General features: G+C 46.2%; 1 long non-coding RNA gene and 1 pseudogene across 1 annotated transcript in view; both read right to left on the bottom strand.

The window, feature by feature from the left end:
• LOC139232625 (uncharacterized) overlaps positions 1–22,785 on the bottom strand; it is a 973,018-nt gene that overhangs the window by 527,981 nt on the left and 422,252 nt on the right. The window lies entirely within an intron of this gene.
• Positions 10,791–13,231, bottom strand: LOC139232602 (zinc finger protein 239-like; annotated as a pseudogene).

Consider the following 22,785-nt stretch of genomic DNA (forward strand, 5'->3'; position numbering starts at 1 on the left):
CAATGACTGATGTACCATGACACCCAGGTCTCGTTACACCTCCCCTTTTTCTAATCTGCTACCATTCAGATAATATCCTGCCTTCGTGTTTTTGCCACCAAAGTGGATAACCTCACATTTATCCACATTATACTGCATCTGCCATGCATTTGCCCACTCACCTAACCTGTCCACGTCACCGTGCAGCCTCTTAGCGTCCTCTTCACAGCTCACATCGCCACCCAGTTTAGTGTCATCTTCAAACCTGAAGATATTACATTCAATGCATTCATCCAATCATTAATGTATATTGTAAATAGCTGGGGTCCCTGCACTGAGCCCTGTGGCACCCCACTAGTCACTGCCTGACATTCTGAAAATGACCCGTTTATCCCGACTCTCTGCTTCCTGTCTGCCAATCAGTTCTCTATCCACGTCAATATATTACCCCCAATACCATGTGCTTTAATTTTGCACAGCAATCTCTTTTGTGGGACCTTGTCAGAAGCCTTTTGAAATTCCAAATACACCACATCCACTGGTTCTCCCTTGTCCACTCTACTAGTTACATCCTCAAAAAATTCCAGAAGATTTATCAAGCATGATTTCCCTTTCATAAATCCATGCTGACTTGGACAGATCCTATCACTGCTTTCCAAATGCACTATTATTTCATCTTTAATAATTGATTCCAACATTTTCCCCACTACTGATGTTAAGCTAACCGGATTATAATTATCCGTTTTCTCTCTCCCTTCTTTCTTAAAACGTGGTGTTACATTAACTACACTCCAGTCCATAGGAACTGATCCAGAGTCGATATACTACTGGAAAATGATCACCAATGCATCCACTATTTCTAAAGCCACTTCCTTAAGTACTCTGGGATGCAGACTATCAGGCCCCGGGGATTTATTGGCCTTCAATTCCATCAATTACCCTAACACAATTTCCCACCTAATAAGGATATCCTTCAGTTCCTCCTTCTCACTGGACCCTCGGTCCCCTAGTACTTCTTGAAGGTTATTTGTGTCTTCCTTCGTGAAGACAGAACCAAAGTATTTGTTCAACTGGTCTGCCATTTCTTTGTTCCCCATTATAAATTCACCTGAATCTGACTGCAAGGGACCTATGTTTGTCTTCATTAATCTTTTTCTCTTCGCATATGTATAGAAGCTTTTGCAGTCAGTTTTTATGTTCCCAGCAAGCTTCCTCTCACACTCTGTTTCCCCCCATCTAATTAAACCCTTTGTTCTCCTCTGCTGAATTCTAAATTTCTCCCAGTCCTCAGGTTTGCAGCTTTTTCTGGCCAATTTATATGCCTCTTCCTTGGATTTAACAGTATCCTTAATTTCCCTTGTTTGCCACAGTTGAGCCACCTTCCCCGTTTTATTTTTACTCCAGACAGGGATGTACAATTGTTAAAGTTCATCCATGTGATCTTTAAATGTTTGCCATTGCCTAGCCATCGTCAACCCTTTAAATATCATTTGCCAGTCTATTCTAGTCAATTTGAAGTTACCTTTCCTTAAGTTCAGGACCCTAGTCTCTGAATTAATTGCGTCACTCTCCATCTTAATAAGATTTCTACCATATTGTGGTCACTCTTCCCCAAGGGGCCTCGCACAACAAGATTGCTAATTAGTCCTTTCTCATTACATATCATCCAGTCTAGGATGGCCAGCCCTCTAGTTGGTTCCTTGAAATATTGGTCCAGAAAACCATCCCTAATGCACTCCAAGAAATTCTCCTCCACCATATTGCTACCAGTTTAGTTAGCCCAATCTATATGTAGATTAAAGTCGCCCATGATAACTGCTGTACCTTTTTTGCACGCATCCATAATTTCTTGTTTGATGCTGTCCCCAACCTTACTACTACTGTTTGGTGGTCTGTAAACAACTCCCACTAGCGTTTTCTTCCCTTTGGTATTCCGCAGTTGCATCCATACAGATTTCACATCATCCAAGCTAATGTCCTTCCTTACTATTGCGTTAATTTCCTCTTTAACCATCAATGCTACCTCATCTCCTTTTCCTTTCCATCTATCCTTCCTGAATGTTGAATACCCCTGGATGTTGAGTTTCCACCCTTGGTCACCCTGGAGCCATGTCTCAGTGATGCCAATTATATCATATTCATTAATTTCTGCCTGTGCAGTTAATTTGTCCACCTTATTACGAACACTCCTCACATTGAGGCACAGAGCCTTCAGACTTGTCTTTTTAACATACTTTCCCCTTTTAGAATTTTGCTGCCATGTGGCCGTTTTTGATTTTTGCCTTGCGTTTCTCTGCCCTCCGCTTTTACTTTTCTTCTTTCTGTCTTTTGCTTCTGCCCCCATTCTACTTCCCTCTGTCTCCCTGCATAGATTCTCATTCCCCTGCCATATTAGTTTAACCCCTCCCCAACAGCACTAGCAAACACTTCCCCTAGGACTTTGGTTCCGGTCCTGCCCAGGTGCAGACCGTCCGGTTTGTACTGGTCCCACCTCCCCTAGAATCAGTTCCAATGTCCCAGGAATGTGAATCCCTCCCTTCTACACCACTTCTCAAGCCAGGTATTCATCTGAGCTATCCTACTCTAACTCGCACGTGGCACTGGTAGCAATCCTGAGATTACTATCTTTGAGGTCCTACTTTTTAATTTAACTCAAAGCTCCCTAAATTCAGTTTGTAGGACCTCATCTCATTTTTTACCTATATCGCTTGTACCTATATGCACCACGATAACTGGCTGTTCACCCTCCCCCTTCAAAATGTCCTGCAACCGCTCTGAGACATCCTTGACCCTTGCACTAGGGAGACACCCTGAAGTCTCGATTGCTGCCGCAGAAACGTCTATCTATTCCCCTTACAATAGAATCTCCTATCACTATAGCTCTCCCACTCCTTTTCCTGCCCTCCTGTGCTGCAGAGCCACACACGGTGCCATGGACTTGGCTGCTGCTGCCCTGCCTTGATGACTCATCCCCCCCAACAGTACGCAAAACAGTGTATCTGTTTTGGAGGGGACTGACCGCAGGGGACCTCTGCACTACCTTCCTTCCACTGCTCTTCCTGTTGGTCTTCCATTCCCTATCTGTCTGTGTAACCCTTACCTGCGGTAAGACCAACTCACTAAACGTGCTATTCATGGCATGCTCAGCATCACGAATGCTCCATAGTGAATCCACCCACAGCTCCAGTGCCACAATGCAGTCTGTCAGGAGCTGCAGCATGACACACTTCCCACACATTTAGTCATCAGAGTTGCTGGAAGCGTCCCTGACTTCCCACATAGCGCAGGAGGAGCATGACAGGTGTCTGAGCTCTCCTGCCATGACTTAACCCTTAGATTAACTTAATTTGGCAAAAACAATGATAAATGTCACCTACCCTTATGGAAAATAAAAATAAAAACTACTCACCAACCATCAACCAATCACTTATCCCTTTGGCTGTGACTTCACTTTTGGATTTCTTTCTACTTCTTTGTTTACCTTCTGCCCCAGTTACAGCTGCACTAGCTTGGTTCTCTGATTGCTGCCTCTCCGACGACGTTGGGCCTTTTATAGGCCTCCTCGATCTCCCTGGTCTCCCGCCTCTCCGACTGCTGCCTCTTCGACGAGGTTGGGCCTTTTATAGGCCTCCTCGGCCTCCTCGATTTCCCCGGACTCCCACCTCAATTTAACAAGGAAAGAAGCATCGCTTGGTTTATTCAGGGAATTTGACTGGGGTAAATAACTGCATTGAGATTAGGAGAAAAACCTAGAAACCACCACATATTGGAAGAAATGGGCACATCAGAATGGTAGCCATTTTACCTTTGGGCAACAGTGTAAAATGGATTATGTTGGTGCGACAGCTCGCGATACACCTCACGAGATTTTCCTTTCCATTGAACTTAAGCAGGAGAGATGTAAAACCAGCTGTCGATTCGTTAGTTCCTGTATAACTCTATCACATGACGTGAGAATAAGAACATAAGAAATAGGAGCAGGAATAGGCCATATATCCAATCGAAGCTGCTCCACCATTTTATACAATCTTGGCTGATCCGATCATGGACTCAGGTCCACTTCCCTGCCCGCTCCCCATAACCCCGTATTCCCTTATCGGTTAAGAAACTGTCTATTTCTGTCTTAAATTTATTCAATGTCCCAGCTTCCACGGCTCTTTGAAGCAGCGAGTTCCTCAGATTTAAAACCGTCTGAGAAAATACATTTCTCCTCATCTCAGTTTTAAATGGGTGGCCCCTTATTCTAAGATCATGATCCCGAGTTCTAGTCTCCCCCTTAAGTGGAAACATCCTTTCTGCATCCACCTTGTCAAGCCCCTTCATAATCCTACACGTTTCGATAAGATCACCTCTCAATCTTCTGAATTCCAATGAGTACAGGCCCAACCTACTCAACCTTTCCTCATAGGTCAATCCCCTCATCTCCAGAATCAAACTAGTGAACCTTCTCTGAACTGACCACAAAGCAAGAATATCCATTCGTAAATATGAAAACCAAAATTGCACGCAGTATTCCAGGTGTGGCCTCGCCAATACCTTATATAGCTGTAGCAAGACTTCCCTGCTTTTATACTCGATCCACTTTGCAATAAAGCCCAAGATTCCATTGGCCTTTCTGATCACTTGCTGTACCTGCATAGTAACCTTTAGTGTTTCATGCACAAGTACCCCCAGGTCCCATTCTACTGCAGCACTTTGCAATCTTTCTCCATTTAAATAGTAACTTGCTCTTTGATTTTATTCGGCCAAAGTGCATGACCTCACACTTTCCAACATTATACTCCATCTGCCAAATGTTTGCCCACTCACTTAGCCTGTCTGTCCTTTCGCAGGTTTATTGTGTCCTCGCACATTGCTTTTTTGTATCGTCAGCAAACTTGGCTACATTACACTTGGTCCCTTCTTCCAAGTCGTTAATATAGATTGTAAATAATTTGGGTCCCAGCACTGATTCCTGCAGCACCCCACTAGTTACTGATTGCCAACCCTGGAATGAACCATTTATCCCGACTCTCTGTTTTCTGTTACTCCCAGTGGCAAGGAAAATAGAACGGGGCCGATAATGTATGTCATGCATTGAACACCATCAATGAACACCACGCCTCAAGTTAAAATTAGGCACATGGAAGCTATTTAAGGTGAATGTTTGGTACTGAGAGCAGAACTCATATATTAAGAAATGCTGTAGTTTTAGATCACTGTTGGTGATTTCTGGTGTCATGCGGTGCAAAGTTTTCACTATTTCAGTGATTTGGTGGACTTTTTGAAGCTGTTTTCCACCAGTTACTTAAGATAGTGATGTTTTCTTTCATTTCAGTGAACAGGCACCTAAGAACAGGAGAGCCTGGATCAAGCGTATGTTCTTCAGATCCTTGACATACCTGGCACCACTCTCACTGCTGACAAGTTTCACCATTTTCAACACACCAAGAGAAAGCCTCACCGACGTAATGGGAGAGAACTTGACCCACATGTCGCATATCTGGGTGGTATGGCTCGCTTTTATTATCCTGAGTCTAACCAACGAATATCTGGCAATGTTCGGCGTCTATATGTTTGCTTGGACTGCGCAAATGGAGAACTGTTCAAGATCCTGATCTGCACCTGCCCCGTGAGTATTTGAGGAGAAAATGCAGAGGGAGATTTACTGAATACCGAAACCGTGTTGTACCAAACCTAGGAGTGTTTGATGGAACAGTACACAAACGGTTTACTCTGTATCTAACCCGTGCTGTACATACATTGGGAGTTTTGATGGGATAGTGTAGCGAAAGCTGAAATCTGTATCTAACCTGTGCGTTACCTACCGTGAGAGTGCTTAATGGGACAGTATAGATGGAGCTTTACTCTGTATCTGACGCATCTTTTATCTAACCCATACTGTACTTAACGTTTTGATAGTTGGTGTGAGTGATTGATTGGGAATTGTGGAGGCCGTTTCACTCTATATCTGACGCACGCTGCACCCGCCCTGAGAATGTTTGATGGTACAATGTAGAATGGGACTTTCTCTTCAGTTAACCCATGGTGTACTTGCCTGGGAGTGTTTGATGATACAGTGTAGATGGAGCTTAACTCTGTATCTGACGCATGCTTTATCTATGCGGATTTCGTCAACTACGGGGCACAACAGCGCGCCAGTTGCAGGAAAAATGCAGGGAGCAGCGCCAGCCCTTATACATGGCCTTTTTCGATCTTATAAAGGCCTTTGACACTGTCAATCGTGAGGGTCTATGGAACGTCCTCCTCCGTTTCGGAAGCCCCCAAAAGTTTGTCAACTTCCTTCACCTGCTTCATGATGACATGCAGGCCGTGATCCTTACCAACAGATCCATTACAGACCCAATCCACATCCAGACCGGGGTCAAACAGGGCTGTGTCATCGCTCCAACCCTCTTCTCAATCTTCCTCGCCGCCATGCTCCACCTCTCAATCAACAAGCTCCGCTGGAGTGGAATTAACCTACAGAACCAGTGGGAAGCTATTTAACCTATGCCGCCTCCAGGCCAGGTCCAACATCACCCCAACCTCCGTCATTGAGCTGCAGTATGTGGATGATGCCTGCGTCTGTGCATATTCAGAGGCTGAACTCCAGGATATAGTCAATGTATTCACTGAGGCATATGAAAGCATGGGCCTTACGCTTAACATCCATAAAACAAAGAGTCTTCACTAACCTGCCATCGCCACACAGCACTATCCTCCAATCATCAAGATCCAAGGCGCGGCCCTGGACAACATGGACCATTTCCCGTACCTCGGGAGCCTCTTATCAACAAAGGCAGACATTGATGCAGAGATTCAGCATCGCCTCCAGGATGCCAGCATAGCCTTTGGCCGCCTGTGGAAAAGAGTGTTTGAAGACCAGGCCCTCAAATCTACCACCAAACTCATGGTCTACAGGGCTGTAGTAATACCCGCTCTCCTGTATGGGTCTGAGGCATGGACGATGTACAGAAGGCATCTCAAGTCACTGGAGATATATCACCAACGATATCTCCGCAAGATCCTGCAAATCCCCTGGGAGGACAGGCACACCAGCATCAGTGTCCTCGTCCAGGCTAACATCCCCTTGTATTGAAGCACTGACCACACTCGATCAGCTTTGTTGGGCAGGCCACATAGTATGAGACTCCTTAAGCAAATGCATTATGCGGAGTTCCTTCATGGTAAATGAGCCAAAGGAGGACAGTGGAAACATTATAAGGACACCCTCAAAGTCTCCCTGGTAAAGTGCGACATCACCACGGACACCTGGGAGACCCTGGCTGCAGACTGCCCGAGGTGGAGAAAGTTCATCCGGGAGGGTGTTGAGCTGTTTGAGTCTCGATGCAAGGAGCATGAAGAGGTCAAGTGCAGGCAGCAGAAGGAGCATGCGGCAAACCAGCCCCACCGACCCCTTCCCTCGACAAATGTCTGTCCCACCTGTAACAGGGTCTGTGACTCTCGTATTGGACTGTTCAGCCATCAAAGAACTCACTTTGGGAGTGGAAGCAAGTCTTCCTCGATTCCGAGGGACTGCCTATGAGGATGATGATGTTTGTATCAAGTGGGATGCCGTGGTGCCCGCTCTACTGGTCGTCCTGTCTGTATGGGTGGGGTTTGTCCCACCAATCTGACGGAGCAGGGTCCGTGCTTTCCTGACAGACTGAGTGAAGTTAATCTTCTTCGCAAGGCTCCTCCAGCTTTCACATCTAAGAACATAAGAACATAAGAACTCGGAGCAGGAGTAGGCCATACAGCCCCTCGAGCCTGCTCCGCCATTTAATACGATCATGGCTGATCCGATCATGGACTCAGATCCACTTCCCTGCCCGCTCCCAGTAACCTCTTATTCCCTTGCTCAAAATTCTGTCTATCTCTGTCTTACATTTATTCAAGAAGCCAATGCCTCTGAGGCAGCGAAATCCACAGATTTACAACACTCTGAGAGAAGAAATTCCTCCTCATCTTAGTTTTTAAATGGACGGCCCCTTATTCTAAGATCATGCCCCTAGTTCTACAATTTAAAAAACAATGCTTGGAACTAATGATTTGGAATCATGTGTTACCTTCCACGACATCTCGCCGAGTTCACAGATTCCAGCATTGTGCTGACTGTGGCTGGGTTCTTGTTCAGCAAATACTCCTGGTAGTGAGCATCGCTTTCTTCCGTCCAACAAGGAACATATGTCTGAGCTTTTGTTCAGTGAATATTCCTGGTAGTGAGCCTCACTTTCGTCCGTCAACAAGGAATATATGACTTCCTGAACCCCCGAGGTATACTGCGTTTTGCAACAGCTTTAATAATTCCTATTAATCAGCTGAAGGCATTGGTGGTTAGCAGAATCCACCTGATGTTGGTGTCAACTGGCCTTTGGAAGGTTTTCCAGTCTGCTTTTTTGATGTTCCAATGTGGTTTCGGTGTTGATGTAATGACAGAAATTCCGATCCCGATATTGATGATCGAGGGCTTGTGTTCACTGTTGGGGAAGTTATCAAGAATGGTTCTGGAGGCCGTGATTGCATTTCCTTTGTTGTCTTTAGAGAGCAAAATTGGTCTGGGTTATAATCTGCAGAGACGTTCGATGTCCTTTGCGATGACATTAGTTGTGCTCTCCGAGCTAAGATCATGTAACAGGGTGGGACACGAGAACCCTTGTAAAAGGAAGGGGTGTCAGATTATAACCTAGACAAATGGAACTTATCTCGATCTTTGGCATTAAAATGGAGGAATTTATTCTCTAGTGAAGCCCACAATTACTTCTCCATTATAATTGGCGTTTTCATAGCCCCAAGTTGTGTGGTGGTATTAAAGTCTACAAGATCAATGGATGGGTGTTGATTAGGAGGGAGCGGTGGGTGAGACCACTGTACAAATGGTGATTTATAGACAACAGAGATTGTTAGCTCTTCTATGCCCATTGCTGTAGTGAAAACTCCGGCAATACTGCTATGCTCAAGTTCAGTGCAGCCTTCGATGTCTCGTTTAACATAGCATGTCAGGCCATATGTGGGATGGTTATTGAATGGGATTTGGTTACAAACTGTGATCAGTCCTCTTGTGTCAAAGTGATGGGTGTGTTCAATGTGTGTTTCTTCAAGCATAGAACATCGACGCTGTGTTCCTTGAGTAACCTTTGGAGGTATTCGCATTTTGAACGGGAGAGGCCTTCGATATTGAGTTGGCATGTTCAGATGGCTATACTTACATGCAGTTTTCTCTGGAGAGGGTTGTTCGATTTGCTTGGTTTGCTACAGTCATCTGGAGGTGAATTTAACAAAAAGGTCGATGTCCTTTGATACAACATTAGTTGTGATCTCCGAGCTATGATCACGTAACAGGGTGGGCCATGCGATCCCCTGTAAAAGGAAGGGGTGTCAGAGGAACATTGTAGGGGTCATCAGGGCTATCAATGGCTGGGGCCATATGAACAAATGTTGGAGGGGAATCGTGGTAAATAATAGTTAAAGCTGCGTCCACACTGTCCCATCAAATACTCCCAGGGCAGGTACAGCACAGGGTTAGATACAGAGTAAAGCTCCCTCTACACTGTCCCATCAAACACTCCTAGGGCAGGTATAGCACGGGTTAGATACAGAGTAAAGCTCCCTCTACACTGTCCCATCAAACACTCCCAGGGCAGGTACAGCACGGGTTAGATACAGAGTAAAGCTCCCTCTACACTGTCCCATCAAACACTCCTAGGGCAGGTATAGCACGGGTTAGATACAGAGTAAAGCTCCTCTACACCGTCCCATCAAACACTCCCAGGGCAGGTGCAGCATGGGTTAGATACAGAGTAAAGCTCCCTCTACACTGTCCAATCACACATTCCCAGGGCAGGTACAGCATGGGGTTAGATACAGAGTAAAGCTCCCTCTACACTATCCCATCACACACTCTCCGGGCAGGAACAGCAAGGTCCAGACACAGAGGAAAGCTCACTCTGAACTGTGATATCTAGACAGCATGGGTCAGATACAGACTGAAGACTGCTCGAAACTGTTCTATCAAACACTCGGGGACAGGTACAGCATGTCTTAGACACAGTAAAACTCACAGCACTGTCCCATCAAAAGCACACAGGGCAGGTAGACAGGGGTTAGATACTGTGAAAACCTCATGATATAGTCGTTCATTAAGCACAGTGCACTCAGATACAGCATGTGGCCCGTGAAGCGTACAACTCCTCTGACAGTACACACACAGCATGGTATGAATACAGGACAGTAATGGTCCATATCAGCACCAACGACAGCGGTGGGAAAAGGGATGAGGTTCTCGAGGCAGATTTTAGGGAGCTAGGAAAGAGATTAAAAAGCAAGACCTTAAAGATAGTAATCTCCCTGTGAAGTGTTGATGTCCCTGTGGGGTGCAGTATCTGACCCCGAGTTGCCCCAGGGAGGGGGCAGTGTGTGATGTCCCTGTCGGGTGCAGTGTGTTCAGTGTCTGACGCTGAGCTGCCCCAGGGAGGGGGCAGTGTGTGATGTCCCTGTGGAGTGCAGTATGTTCAGTGTCTGATCCTGAGCTGCCCCAGGGAGGAGGCAGTGTGTGACGTCCCTGTGGGGTTCAGTGTCAGACCCTGAGCTGCTCCAGGGAGGGGGCAGTGCGTGATCTCCCTGTGGGGTGCAGTAAGTTCAGTGTTGACCTGGATCTGCCCTCATTCCTCCTGCTCCAGGGGGCAGTCATGCTCCAATCAGTCTGAATTAATTGGAGTGACAGCGGTATTTCAAGGCACATCATGTCTGGCTCCATCCCAGAGAAATCCAAAACCAACCTGCAGATTCAATTCATTTTATTGTCAATTGCTTAACAAACCTTTTGTTGCAGCTTTCAGTATTTGAAAACCCTTCTGATATTTTGTATCAGTATTAAATATAGAAGATACTAAAGACATCCCAATAATAGATAATCAAGGGGCTATAGGGAAGGGGGAAACTTAAAACTATCACTGACACTAAAGAAAAATTAAGCGGTAAAATAATGGGACTAAAGGTGGACAAATCCCCTGGACCAAAAGTGGAGAAGTTCCCTGGAACTGATGGCCGGCATCCTAGAGTCATAAAAGAAGTGGCTGCAGAGATAGTGGATGCATTGGTTGAAATCTGCCAAAACTCCCTGGATTGTGGAGGAGTCCCAGCGGTTTGGAAAACCACAAATTTAACACCGCTATTTAAAAAATGAGGGAGACAGAAAACAGGAAACTATAGACGAGTTAGCCTAACATCTGTTTTTGGGAAAAAGCTGGAGTCCATTGTTAAGGAAACAGTAGCAGGACATTTGGAAAAGCATAATACAGACAAGCAGAGTCAGCATGGTTTTAGGAAAGGGAAATCATGTTTGACAAATTTGCTGGAGTTCTTTGAGGATGTAATGAGCAGGGTGGCTAAGGGGGAACCAGTTGAGGTGGTGTATTTGGATTGCCAGAAGGCTTTTAATAAGGTGCCATATAAAAGGTTACTGCTCAAGATTAAAGTTCACGGGTTTGGAGTTAATATATTAGCATGGATAGAGGTTGGGCTAACTAACAGAAGACAGATAAATGGATCATTTTCCGTTTGGCAAACGGTGACCAGTGGGGTGTCACAGGGATCGGCCTCAACTATTTACAACCTATATTAATGACTTGGATGAAGGGACAGAGTGTAATGTAACCAAGTTTGCTGATGATACAAAGATGATAGGAAAGCAAATTGGAGGAGGACACAAAGAATCTGCAAATAGATGTAGATAGGCTAAGTGAGTGGGTTAATATTTGGCAGATTGAGTATAATGTGGGAAAGTGTGAGGTTATCCACTTTGGCAGGAAAAATAAAAGTACAATTTATTATTTAAATGGAGAGGTATTACAAAATGCTGCGGTACAGAGGGACCAGGTTGTCCTTGTGTGTGCAACACAAAAAGTTAGCATGCAGTTACAGTAAGTAATTATGAAGCCAATAGAAATGTTGGCCATTATTGCAAGGGGGATGTGGAGTATAAAAGCAGGGAAGTCCTGCTACAACTGTACAGGGTATTGGTGAGACCACACCTGGAGTACTAGGTACAGTTTATCTCCTTATTTCAGGAGGGATATGCTTGCATTGGAGACAGTTCAGAGAAGCTTCACTAGTTTGATTCCTGAGATGAAGGGGTTGACTTATGGGGATTGGTTGAGCAGGTTGGTCCTATACTCATTGGAGTTTAGAGGAGTGAGAGGTGATCATACTGAAACATATAATAGTGAGGGGACTCGACAAGGTGGATGCAGAGAGCATGTTTCCACTTGTACAAAATCTAGAACTAGGGGGCATAGTTTAAGAATATGGGATTTAGAACTGAGATGAGGAGAAATTTCTACTCTCAGAGGAGTAAATCGTTGGAATTCTCCGCCCAGAGAGCTGTGGAGGCTGGGTCACTGAGTATATTTAAGGTGGGGATAGACAGATTTTTGAACGATAATGGAGTGAAGGGTTATGGGGAATGGGCAGCGAAGTGATTTTATTAAATGGCATAGCGGGTTCGAGTGGCTAATGGCCTACTCCTGCTCCTATTTCTTATGTTTTCTATAAGAGTGAATTAGAGATGCAATTACAATCAGCATTATTTTTAAGCTGAGCATTTTCCTGGTGATTAATTTGTCAAATATCCAGAATATTAAACTCCAGCCCGGTTATAGGGGAATCAATATCAGCAGAAAGAAAGCCCAACTGTCAGAATGGACATGATTCAGTCTGGGACAACAGCAGAATCCAAACCCTGCAGTCACTTGTGAACTCGCTGGTGCCTCAGCAGGTTGGATGACCGAGTGAATCCCTTCCCACACTGAGAGCAGGTGAATGGTCACTCCCCAGTGTGAACTCGCTGGTGCCTCAGCAGGTTGGATGACTGAGTGAATCCCTTCCCACACTCAGAGCAGGTGAATGGCTTCTCCCCACTGTGAACTCGCTGGTGTCTCAGCAGGTCAGATGAGGTAGTGAATCCCTTCCCACACTCAGAGCAGATGAATGGCCTCTCTCCAGTGTGAACTGGCTGGTGTGTCAGCAGGGTGAATGACTGAGTGAATCCCTTCTCACACACGGAACAGGTGAACGGTCTCTCCCCATTGTGAGCTCGCTGGTGTATCCGCAGGTGGGATGAGGTATTAAATCCCTTCCCACACTGAGAGCAGGTGAATGGCCTCTCCCCAGTGTGAACTCGCTGGTGTGTCAGCAGGGTGGATGACAGAGTGAATCTCTTTCCACACTGAGAGCAGGTGAATGGCCTCTTCCCCAGTGTGAATTCACTGGTGTATCAGCAGAGTGGATGACTGAGTGAATTCCTTCCCAGTCGGAGCAGGTGAACGGCCTCTCCCCAGTGTGAACTCGCTGGTGTGTCACCAGGGTGGATGAGGTAATGAATCCCTTCCCACACTGAGAGTAGGTGAATGGCCTCTCCCCAGTGTGAACTCGCTGGTGTGTCAGCAGGTCGGATGACCGAGTGAATCGCTTCCCACACTCAGAGCAGGTGAATGTTCTCTCCCCAGTGTGAGTGCGCCGATAAACTTCCAGCTCAGACGGGTAATTGAATCTCTTCCCATAGTCCCCACATTTCCAGGGTTTCTCCATGGAGCGGGTGTCCTTGTGTCCCTCCAGGTGGGATGATCAGTTGAAGCCTCGTCCACACACACAAAACACGTGTACGATTTCTCCCCACTGTCAATCATGCGATGTTTTTTCAGGCTATGTCACTGGTTAAAGCTCTTTCCACAGGCAGTGCACTGGAACACTCTCACTCGGTTGTGTGTGTCTCGGCGCTTTTACAGTCACACTGATGTTTGAAATCTTTTCCCAAAGACAGAACAGACAAACATTTCTCCTTCCACTTTCAAAGGCTGATGATGTTCAGGTCCTGATGAATCGAGTGATTCCGTCAGATCTTGACGCGATGTTTGGTTTGAGTTCCCGACTGCAAATCCTGCCCTTCAATACCCTGGAAAAGGAGTTTACAAAAATCATTACTGCAAGTAAAGGACATTAATTCACAACCGACAATTTTAGATTGTATGGTACATCTTTCCTCTCTTGTTCCTCCAAAGCTGTAAATCCCCACCCCATACACTCGTCCCCGTCCCTGTCCTGAAATTCAAACATGTCACACGTCTGAAGGCAGCTTGTCCTATGCTCCCAATTATCATCACCAACTCTGGCTGGGTTCAGTTCTACACTCACTGGTTCCCCTCCCCTGAAGGTGCTGACTCTGGCTGGGTTCAGTTCTACACCCACTGGTTCCCCTCTCCTGAAGGTACTGACTCTGGCTGGGTTCAGTTCTACACTCACTGGTTCCCCTCCCCTGAAGGTACTGACTCTGGCTGGGTTCAATTCGACATTCACTGGTTCCCCTCCCCTGAATGTACTGACTCTGGTTGGGTTCAGTTCTACACTCACTTAATTCCCTCCCTCTCACTCAATTCCAGAGGGTGCTGACTCTGGCTGGGTTCAGTTCTACACTCACTGGTTCCCCTCCCCGGAAGGTACTGACTCTAGCTGGGTTCAGTTCTACATTCACTGGTTCCCACCCCTGAAGGTGCTGACTCTGGCTGGGTTCAGTTCTACACTCACTGACTTCCCTCCCTTTCGCTCAATCCCAGAGGGTGCTGACTCTGGCTGGGTTCAGTTAACATAAGATAAGAAATAGGAGCAGAAGTAGGCCATTTGACCCCTCGGACCTGCTCTCCCATTCAATAAGATCATGGCTGATCTCATCATGGGCTCAGCTCCATTTCCCTGCCCACTCCCCATAACCCTTTACTCCATTATCGCTCAAAAATCTGTCTATCTCTGCCTGAAAATGTTTGCTGGGACCGTGCAGGAGTTAATATCGGACAGAAACTGTCCGAGATTAGTTTAATTGCAGAAAAATACTCGGTCACTGAGAGTAATACCGAAGTGGATAATCAAGCGGCTATCAGGAGGGAGGAACTTAATACAATCACTATCACTAATGAAACAGTACTCGGTAAAATAATGGGACGGAAGGCAGGCAAGTCCCCTGGATGAGAGGTTCTTAAGCGAAGTAGCTGTAGAGATAATGGATGCATTGGTTGTAATTTATCAACATTCCCTGCATTCTGGGGCAGTCCCAGCAGATTGGAAAACCACAAATGTAACGCCTCTAGTTAAAAAAGGAGGCAGACAAAAAGCAGGAAACTATAGACCAGTTAGCCTAACATCTGTCGTTGGGAAAATGCTGGAGTCCAATATTAAGGAAGCAGTAGCGGGATATTTAGCAAAGCATGATTCAATCAAGCAGAGTCAGCATAGCTTTATGAAAGGGAAATCACGTTTGACAAATTTGCTGGAGTTCTTTGAGGATGTAATGAGCAGGGTGGATAAGGGGGAACCAGTGGATGTGTGGATATGTGAACTGGATATATGGAAATAAAGACAGTGAAGTGAACTGGATATATGAAAATGTATAAGCCATGGAAAAATAACTAAGAGAATGTCAGATTGCAAATAATACAACATCAGCACAATTAACAGACTTTCTCAAGGTTTTAAGTTACTAATCATGCCAATATAAATTGTAACATGAAATGGATATATGGATAAATGAAAATACAACATCAGCACAATTAGCAGAATTGCAAGGTTTCAGTTAGTAGTCACGCCAGTAAAATTGTAACATTTAGAGGCAATGCCTGAGCTTTCGTAAAAAACAGCCCATATCGATGTCGGCTCATGAGTGGACAAAGGAAAGGAAGGATCAAAAGGGATAGGCTGAACTAGGATGTCAATCTAATTGTATTTTGTTATCTATTTTCAAAAATGTATAACTGTCGTCGCTTTACGATGTAACTTCGCTTGTCCGTAGGAAGTGTGTACGCTCTATCGAGAGAGTATACCTTCTGTCTGATAAGTCTCGCCAGCCGGTGAATAAAGACTGCTTTGTTGAAAGCACAATCGGTATTCGACTCAGTGATTTCACTGAACCAGAATGAGAGAAAAGAACTCAGAAATCAACATTTGGTGTCAGAAGTGGGATCTCAACGGACGACTGCCGAGAACTTGCGAATTAAGAGCCAGACTAGCCTTGGACGAGACGAGGGGAAAGTGGCCACTGGAGTAAGTATACTTTTTAATACAGCTCCAGTTTCCCCTGGTTTCAAAAGTCTGTGGAAAGTTTGGCCACTCGCTGGTTCTCAGGTAGTGTCTGAACGAGATCCATAACAATCTGGCGAATACCTTCTAAATTTAGGAAATAAGTGTCCAAGTCAGGTGTGACGTCGACCTTGTATATCACTTGGCCCGTCTAGGCACTGATTGGATTTAAACTGCGCAGTGACGCAAAAGGATAGGGAAATCTGGAGACTAGAAGAAATTAAATTAGGCTCATAAGGAATTAAATTAGGCTCACAGGGAATTAAGTAAGGCTTATGGGGAATTAAAAAAGGTTCATAGAGGATAAGTGTCCAAGTCAGGTGTGACGTCAACCTTGTATATCACTTGGCCCGTCTTGGCACTGATTGGATTCAAATCACGCGGCAACACGAAAGGTAGGGCTAGATAGGGCTAGATAAAATCGCGCAGCGATGCGAACCGCGGGGTAACGCAAACTCGCGCAGCGACGCGAATGCACAGCGACGTGAACCGCGGGCCGACGCGAACGCGCAGCGACGTTCACTGCGGGCCTATGCGAATGCGAGGTGACGTGAACCGCGGGCCGACACGAACGCGCAATGACGTGAACCGCGGGCCGACGCGAACGCGCAGCAACGTGAACCGCGGGCCGACGCAATTGCGAGGTGACGTGAATCACGGGCCGACGCGATTGCGAGGTGACGTGAACCGCAGGCCGACGCGAACACGCAGTGACGCGGAAGTTAGAGTTAGTTTAAGGTTAGTTTAAATCGCGCGGCGACGCGAACCGCGGGGCGACGCAGAAGTTAGTTAGTTTAGTTAGTTTAAATCGTGGGGCGACGCCGAAGTTAGAGTTAGTTTAAAGTTAGTTTAAATCGCGCGGCGACGCGAACGCGCAACGACGCGGGAATTAGAGTTAGTTTAAATACGAGGGGCGGCGTGAAAATGGGTAATCAGTTGGATAAAACAACGGATGCAGATAGTCCGCTACAAAAGTTATGTGAGGAATTCCCTGAAAGAGCTGAAGAATTTAGAAAATTATCAGGAGCCCTGAACAAATTATTAGATGGCCAGTGGCCTCTAGGTGGCACTAGAAGTGTGGAGGTAGCAAAAAAAGCACAGGGATTAATTTGGAGAAGGGGACGAGGGAAAGGGGACAAAAACTTAATTGCAACATGGCGACACTATTGTCAAAAATTAAAAGATGCATCACTTCTGTCAAGTTGGCAAATAAATGCTATTAAATTAGGACTCTCGTTGACAGAGGGAAGACATGTTAAAACTGTAGACGTCTTAAAAAAAGAATGCGCGCACGAGAAACTTACTAAGAGATCCTCTGGGACCTCTGAGAAAGCTATTGACCGACTACGTAGTCAAATGGCTAGCTTTGTGTTGACCGAGGCTGATGATGAAATTGATGAATAGTCACTGACTCAGCGCCCAACGGCGCCTCCCACACCCCCTAGCCCCTTGCTCCAGTCCTCTTCCCATCACCCTCCACCTTACACTCCAGCGAGAGGAGTTAAAGATAAATATAACCCCATACCAACGAAGCAACAAGCCCAAACTGACTCATCCTCTGATAGCGATTCGGATCCCCAGTTCACAAGCAATATAGCCAAAAGGACCAGATCTCACACTCGGAAGGGCAGAACTATATCTTGATATCACAGACAGTCCCGTAAGTCTTCTAGTCATTCTACCAGTCCAAGTTGTGAAAGACATAGCAAACACTCCCGCCGATTGAGACGCGGAATTATCAAGCAGTCAGACAGCTCCGAAACATCCTCCGACCTAGAAATGATTTCCAAGATCCCAAAGTCCCGACACCAATTCCCTGTCAGACCAATGCCAAACCCTGATGCACAACAAGCTGCAAACCACCCCACCATAGATGTCTATGTGCCCTGGAAACCGAACGAAATTATGGCCCTTATGGCCAGCATACCATTGAAAAAAAGAACCTATCAAATTTATATATCATCTTCGAACTACTATTTCAGTTTATAATGCAGAATCAAGGGACCTGTGGGCCTTGGTAAAGCAAACCCTGAGCCCAACTGAACATACCCGATTTCTAATTCACCTAGGACGTGCTATTCATGATGCATTGGTGGTTGCTCACCCTAACGATGTCCAGGATCACCTAAACGCTATCTTTAATGCTCTCACCACGACCCTTCAGAAGCCCATCTGTATGGCCACAGTATTAGAAACTAAACCCAAGCGAGAAGAAACTGCCGATGAATTTATGGAAAGATTTATTGAAATATACGGGAGTCAATCAGGAGATAATGCCTTCAGGGAGGGAGAGGATTCTCCTCAATTCTGCGCTATTCTACTTCAGTGCCTGCCCTATTCGATTGCTCACGCTATCCGGACAAATAATACGAATTGAGCAGATAACAGTAAAGCCCAGATGGAATGGGCGGTTAGATATTATTGGCAGGAAAAGAAAGGAGAGGGGGGAGGTGCGCCCCCAACCCGGGTCAAGTCTGAATACGTGACTAGAAAGGAAGAGCCGTCTCGGGTGGAAGGACCAAAACCCGACCCAAGGGGATACCAGATGGAACCGCAGTGTTGCGTGCCGGGTTGGATGGATAAACAGGGATACGGTTATATCAAACACCCAAATGGCCCGGGCCCTGCTAATTACAAACCTCCCTATTGTCCCCGGCATGGTATGGGAAGAGGTCGGGACTGGGTAAGAGGAAATGAATGCTTTAATTGTGGGCAAGAAGGACATTGGAATAAAAATTGCCCCTACCGTCAGCATGAAAAAGGAAGAGGAAGAGGAGGGGGGAAAGGACGAGGATCTTACACTAACTTCTCCCAGAACAACCCCTTTGGCCAATTGTCCCCTGATCATTCGTATTGACTACGTAGCTTGATTGTGCAGGGATCCTCCCCGGACGATGAACCAATGATATTGTTAAAAATTCTGAATGAGTGGCAACCCTTTTTGATAGATACGGGAGCCTTCATGTGTTCTGTACAATCAAAGCTTAAACTCCCTGCCTCTACTGAAACACAGGAACTTTCAGGATTCCTGGGACGAGTCTCTACATTCCCGGTGTCAGAACTGGTTAAAGTGGGTTACCAGGAAGAATCGGTAGAACATCGATTTGTCATCACTACCAATCTGGACTGTAACTTGATGGCTAGAGACCTCCTCTGCAAATTCCAGTTGCATTTGGAGTGTGGAGATGATGGGATTATTGTAAAACAGGGAACCCTTAAGCGGCAGTATTATACCACTCAAACCCCTCAGTGGTGGTCTCTGGACCTGCCGCAGGCACCCTATCACGTAACCCTAGCATACGATCTCAGTGGAAAGAATCAGGACCTGCAGAACTTTTATCAGGATCACGAAGGGGAAGTGAAGGGAATTCTATTAAGGGCTAGAGTGACTGGACCGGAAGGAGAGGCAGATTTTGTGGAAATGGATAAGAATCTGTGGAGACAGCCCCTAACGGTGGCACCGCATATTACTCGTGAAGTATTAGCCCCTCACCATGCTAAAGATTTGGGAGTTATGGTACGCAAGGCCATAGATGAGGCTGACCCTACCAGCCGGGATGTGCAAATTGTAAAACATGGCCGAACAGTCCAATTTCATGGGGACCCCGAGAAGGTCTTAATGACTCGACAGCATCATACTGGCTCTGACATACCTGACTATGTGGATCCTCATGTATGGGCAGAGGACCCCTCCCATGTGGGTTATACTCCCATTGATCCGATTGAGATCTCAGTGCAGGGCAATGTGGACTGGCCCTCTATCCAACAGTACCCACTGAAATCACAGGCAATACCGAGTATCCACCGACTGATTAAGGGGCTAATGGAACAGGGGATTTTGGTCCGATGCCAGTCCCCGTGTAATACTCCTATACTGGCAGTCCCTAAGCCAGGCAGACCAAACGAATACTGTTTAGTCCAAGACCTTCGAGCTATCAATGCTATCGTCCAGCCCCTGCACGCTCTGGTTCCCAACCCAGCACAGATACTGTCTTTAATCCCAGCAGACGCCAAGATCTTCACAATAATAGACCTCCAACACGCCTTCTTCGCTTTGCCGCTAGCCCAGGCGAGTCAGTACCTATTTGCCTTCACTTACCAGGGACAGCAATATACCTGGACAAGACTTCCCCAAGGGTTTATCCACTCCCCGACCTTATTCTCAAGGTGCCTGCAGAGACAGTTACAGTCCCTCATGCTGACTACGGGATCTACTTTAATTCAGTATGTGGACAATTTACTGGTATCCAGCGTAGATGAACCAAGTAATAGAGAGGATGCTAATCAGTTATTGAATTACCTATCCTCCCTGGGATACATAGTTTCCCCGTCAAAGGTCAAAATTGGCCAGTCACAAGTTAAATTTCTTGGGATCATTTTATCAGGCACCCACCGAGCCTTGGAGGCATGTCGAATCAAACCCATCTGCCAGTTTTCAGTCCCTAGCACGGCTAGACAAATGCGGCAGTGGTTGGGGATGATAAATTACTGTAGATCCTGGATTACTAATGCTGCCCTGATGACCAAGCAACTTACACCGTACACTACCAAGGAAGGCAGCTTTGAAATAGAAACCACAGACATCCAAGCCTTTAAGGAACTAAAAACAGCCCTGCTGCAAGCTCCGGCTTTGGGCCGGCCCCTCTACGACCGTCCCTTTCAACTGTATTGTACGATCATGAAAGATTGTGCTACCGCTGTCTTAACTCAGAAACACGGGGATAAACATAGGCCTGTTGCTTACTACTCTTCTAAAATAGACCCCGTTGCCTTGGGACACCCCGTGTGTACTCAAATATTAACTGCTATCTACAATAGCCTTCAATCTGCTGCCAACCTTACCCTCCAGCAGGATATTGTTGTATATACCTCTCACTCCGTAGCTGCCCTCTTGGGTCAACTGCAGACTCAACATCTTATTATGGCTAGGCAAAGCAGATATGAGATCTACCTACTAAATAATCCAAGGCTGACCTTTCGGCATTGTACTGTCATTAATCCAGCCTGTTTTCTTACCGAGCCACCCCAAGATGAGGAAGAACCGGGTCATGACTGTTTATCTTTAATTCAAGAAGCTAACTCGGTCAGGGAGGATCTAGTTGATGCACCAATGGAGGACCCTGACTGTATTATGTATGTAGACGGAAGCTCTTCCATTGACCCAGAAGGCAGACGAAATTCTGAATACGCCATAGTAAATCAGGAGAATCAGGTCGTGGAATCTGCCGCCTTTGAGACCGCCTATTCCGCCCAACAAGCTGAACTATTCGCCCTCACCCGAGCCTGTATCTTGGCTAAAGACCTCAAGGTCAATATCTATACCGACTCTGGGTATGCCTTTGGAGTAGCCCATGATTTTGGACAATTATGGAAGAATAGGGGATTCCTAACTTCAAATGGGAATGAGATATCTCATAAGCAGCTAGTATCTGATTTGTTGCAAGCCCTCATGTTCCCCAAGCGCATTGCCATTGTCAAATGTACCGCCCACACTACCGGAAATTCTCTGGTTGATATAGGGAACCGCTGTGCTGACCAAGAGGCCAAACAGGCCTCTCGTGGACAACGAATGGTAGTGCCTAGAATGATGAGTCAAACTAAAAACCCTGCAAAGGATAAGTTAGCCTCGGAAAAACCAATGCCAACCATCCAAGATGTTATTAAAGCACAGGAGGACGCTCCTGAAAAAGATAAACTGTTGTGGAAAGATTATGGATGTACCTATGACAATGTCTCTAAACTCTGGACCACTCCCGCGGAACAGACTTGCATGTCTGACGAGTTGGCCTCATGGGTTATTGAATGTATGCATTTTGCTACTCATTGTGGAGCAAGGGCGACAAGTGATACGCTTTTGGCTACTTGGTGGCACCCCAGACTTCAGGCGTTGGCCCAGAACACCAGTAGTCGTTGCCTTGTTTGCCAACAGCATAATCCAGGGAAGGGAGTCCCCTGTGATTGGGGTAAGACACCCTTACCAGAAGGTCCCTTTGAGACCTTGCAGTTGGACTACATTGAGTTGCAAAGGGTTCAGTGTTACAAATATGTGCTAGTAATAGTGGATGTATTCAGCTAATGGATCGAAGCTTATCCTACCCTGGACAATAAAGCTCAAACTGTTGTTAAAGTGTTAATGAGGAAATTGTTCCTAGATATGGTATCCCTGCTCGACTGAGTTCCGATAATGGCCCTCACTTTATTGGCCAAGTTAACAAAAAATTCTGCTCCCAGATGCACATTAACCAGCAGCTGCATTGCACCTACCGACCCCAAGCTGCGGGATTCATTGAACGTGCTAATCAAACTCTTAAAACCAAGCTTGCAAAACTGGTAGCATCAACTGGACTCAGTTGGCTTAAACTCCTTCCCATAGCCCTATTCCAGATACGCACTACTCCCACCGGTAAGACTAGGCTGACCCCCGCTGAAGTCATTTATGGTAAACCCCCAAGGACCCCCTGGAATCAGAATGTCCCCTCCACTGTCCAGTTCCACCACATGACTGAGGAGATGACCACCTACATTCTTTCCTTAACTCAGGCTCTGCGAATAGCCCACAACCAGGTTCGAGGGGCTCACCTTGACCTCCCAGTTTTACCCGAATCATCCCTCGTGGTCCCAGGGAAGTATGTCTTGATTAAGAAATGGATTCGAAAGGGATTGGAGCCACGATGGGAGGGGCCTTTTCAGGTGTTACTCACT

This window comes from Pristiophorus japonicus, chromosome 20, assembly GCF_044704955.1.
Source record: "Pristiophorus japonicus isolate sPriJap1 chromosome 20, sPriJap1.hap1, whole genome shotgun sequence".
Lineage (NCBI taxonomy): Eukaryota > Metazoa > Chordata > Chondrichthyes > Pristiophoridae > Pristiophorus > Pristiophorus japonicus.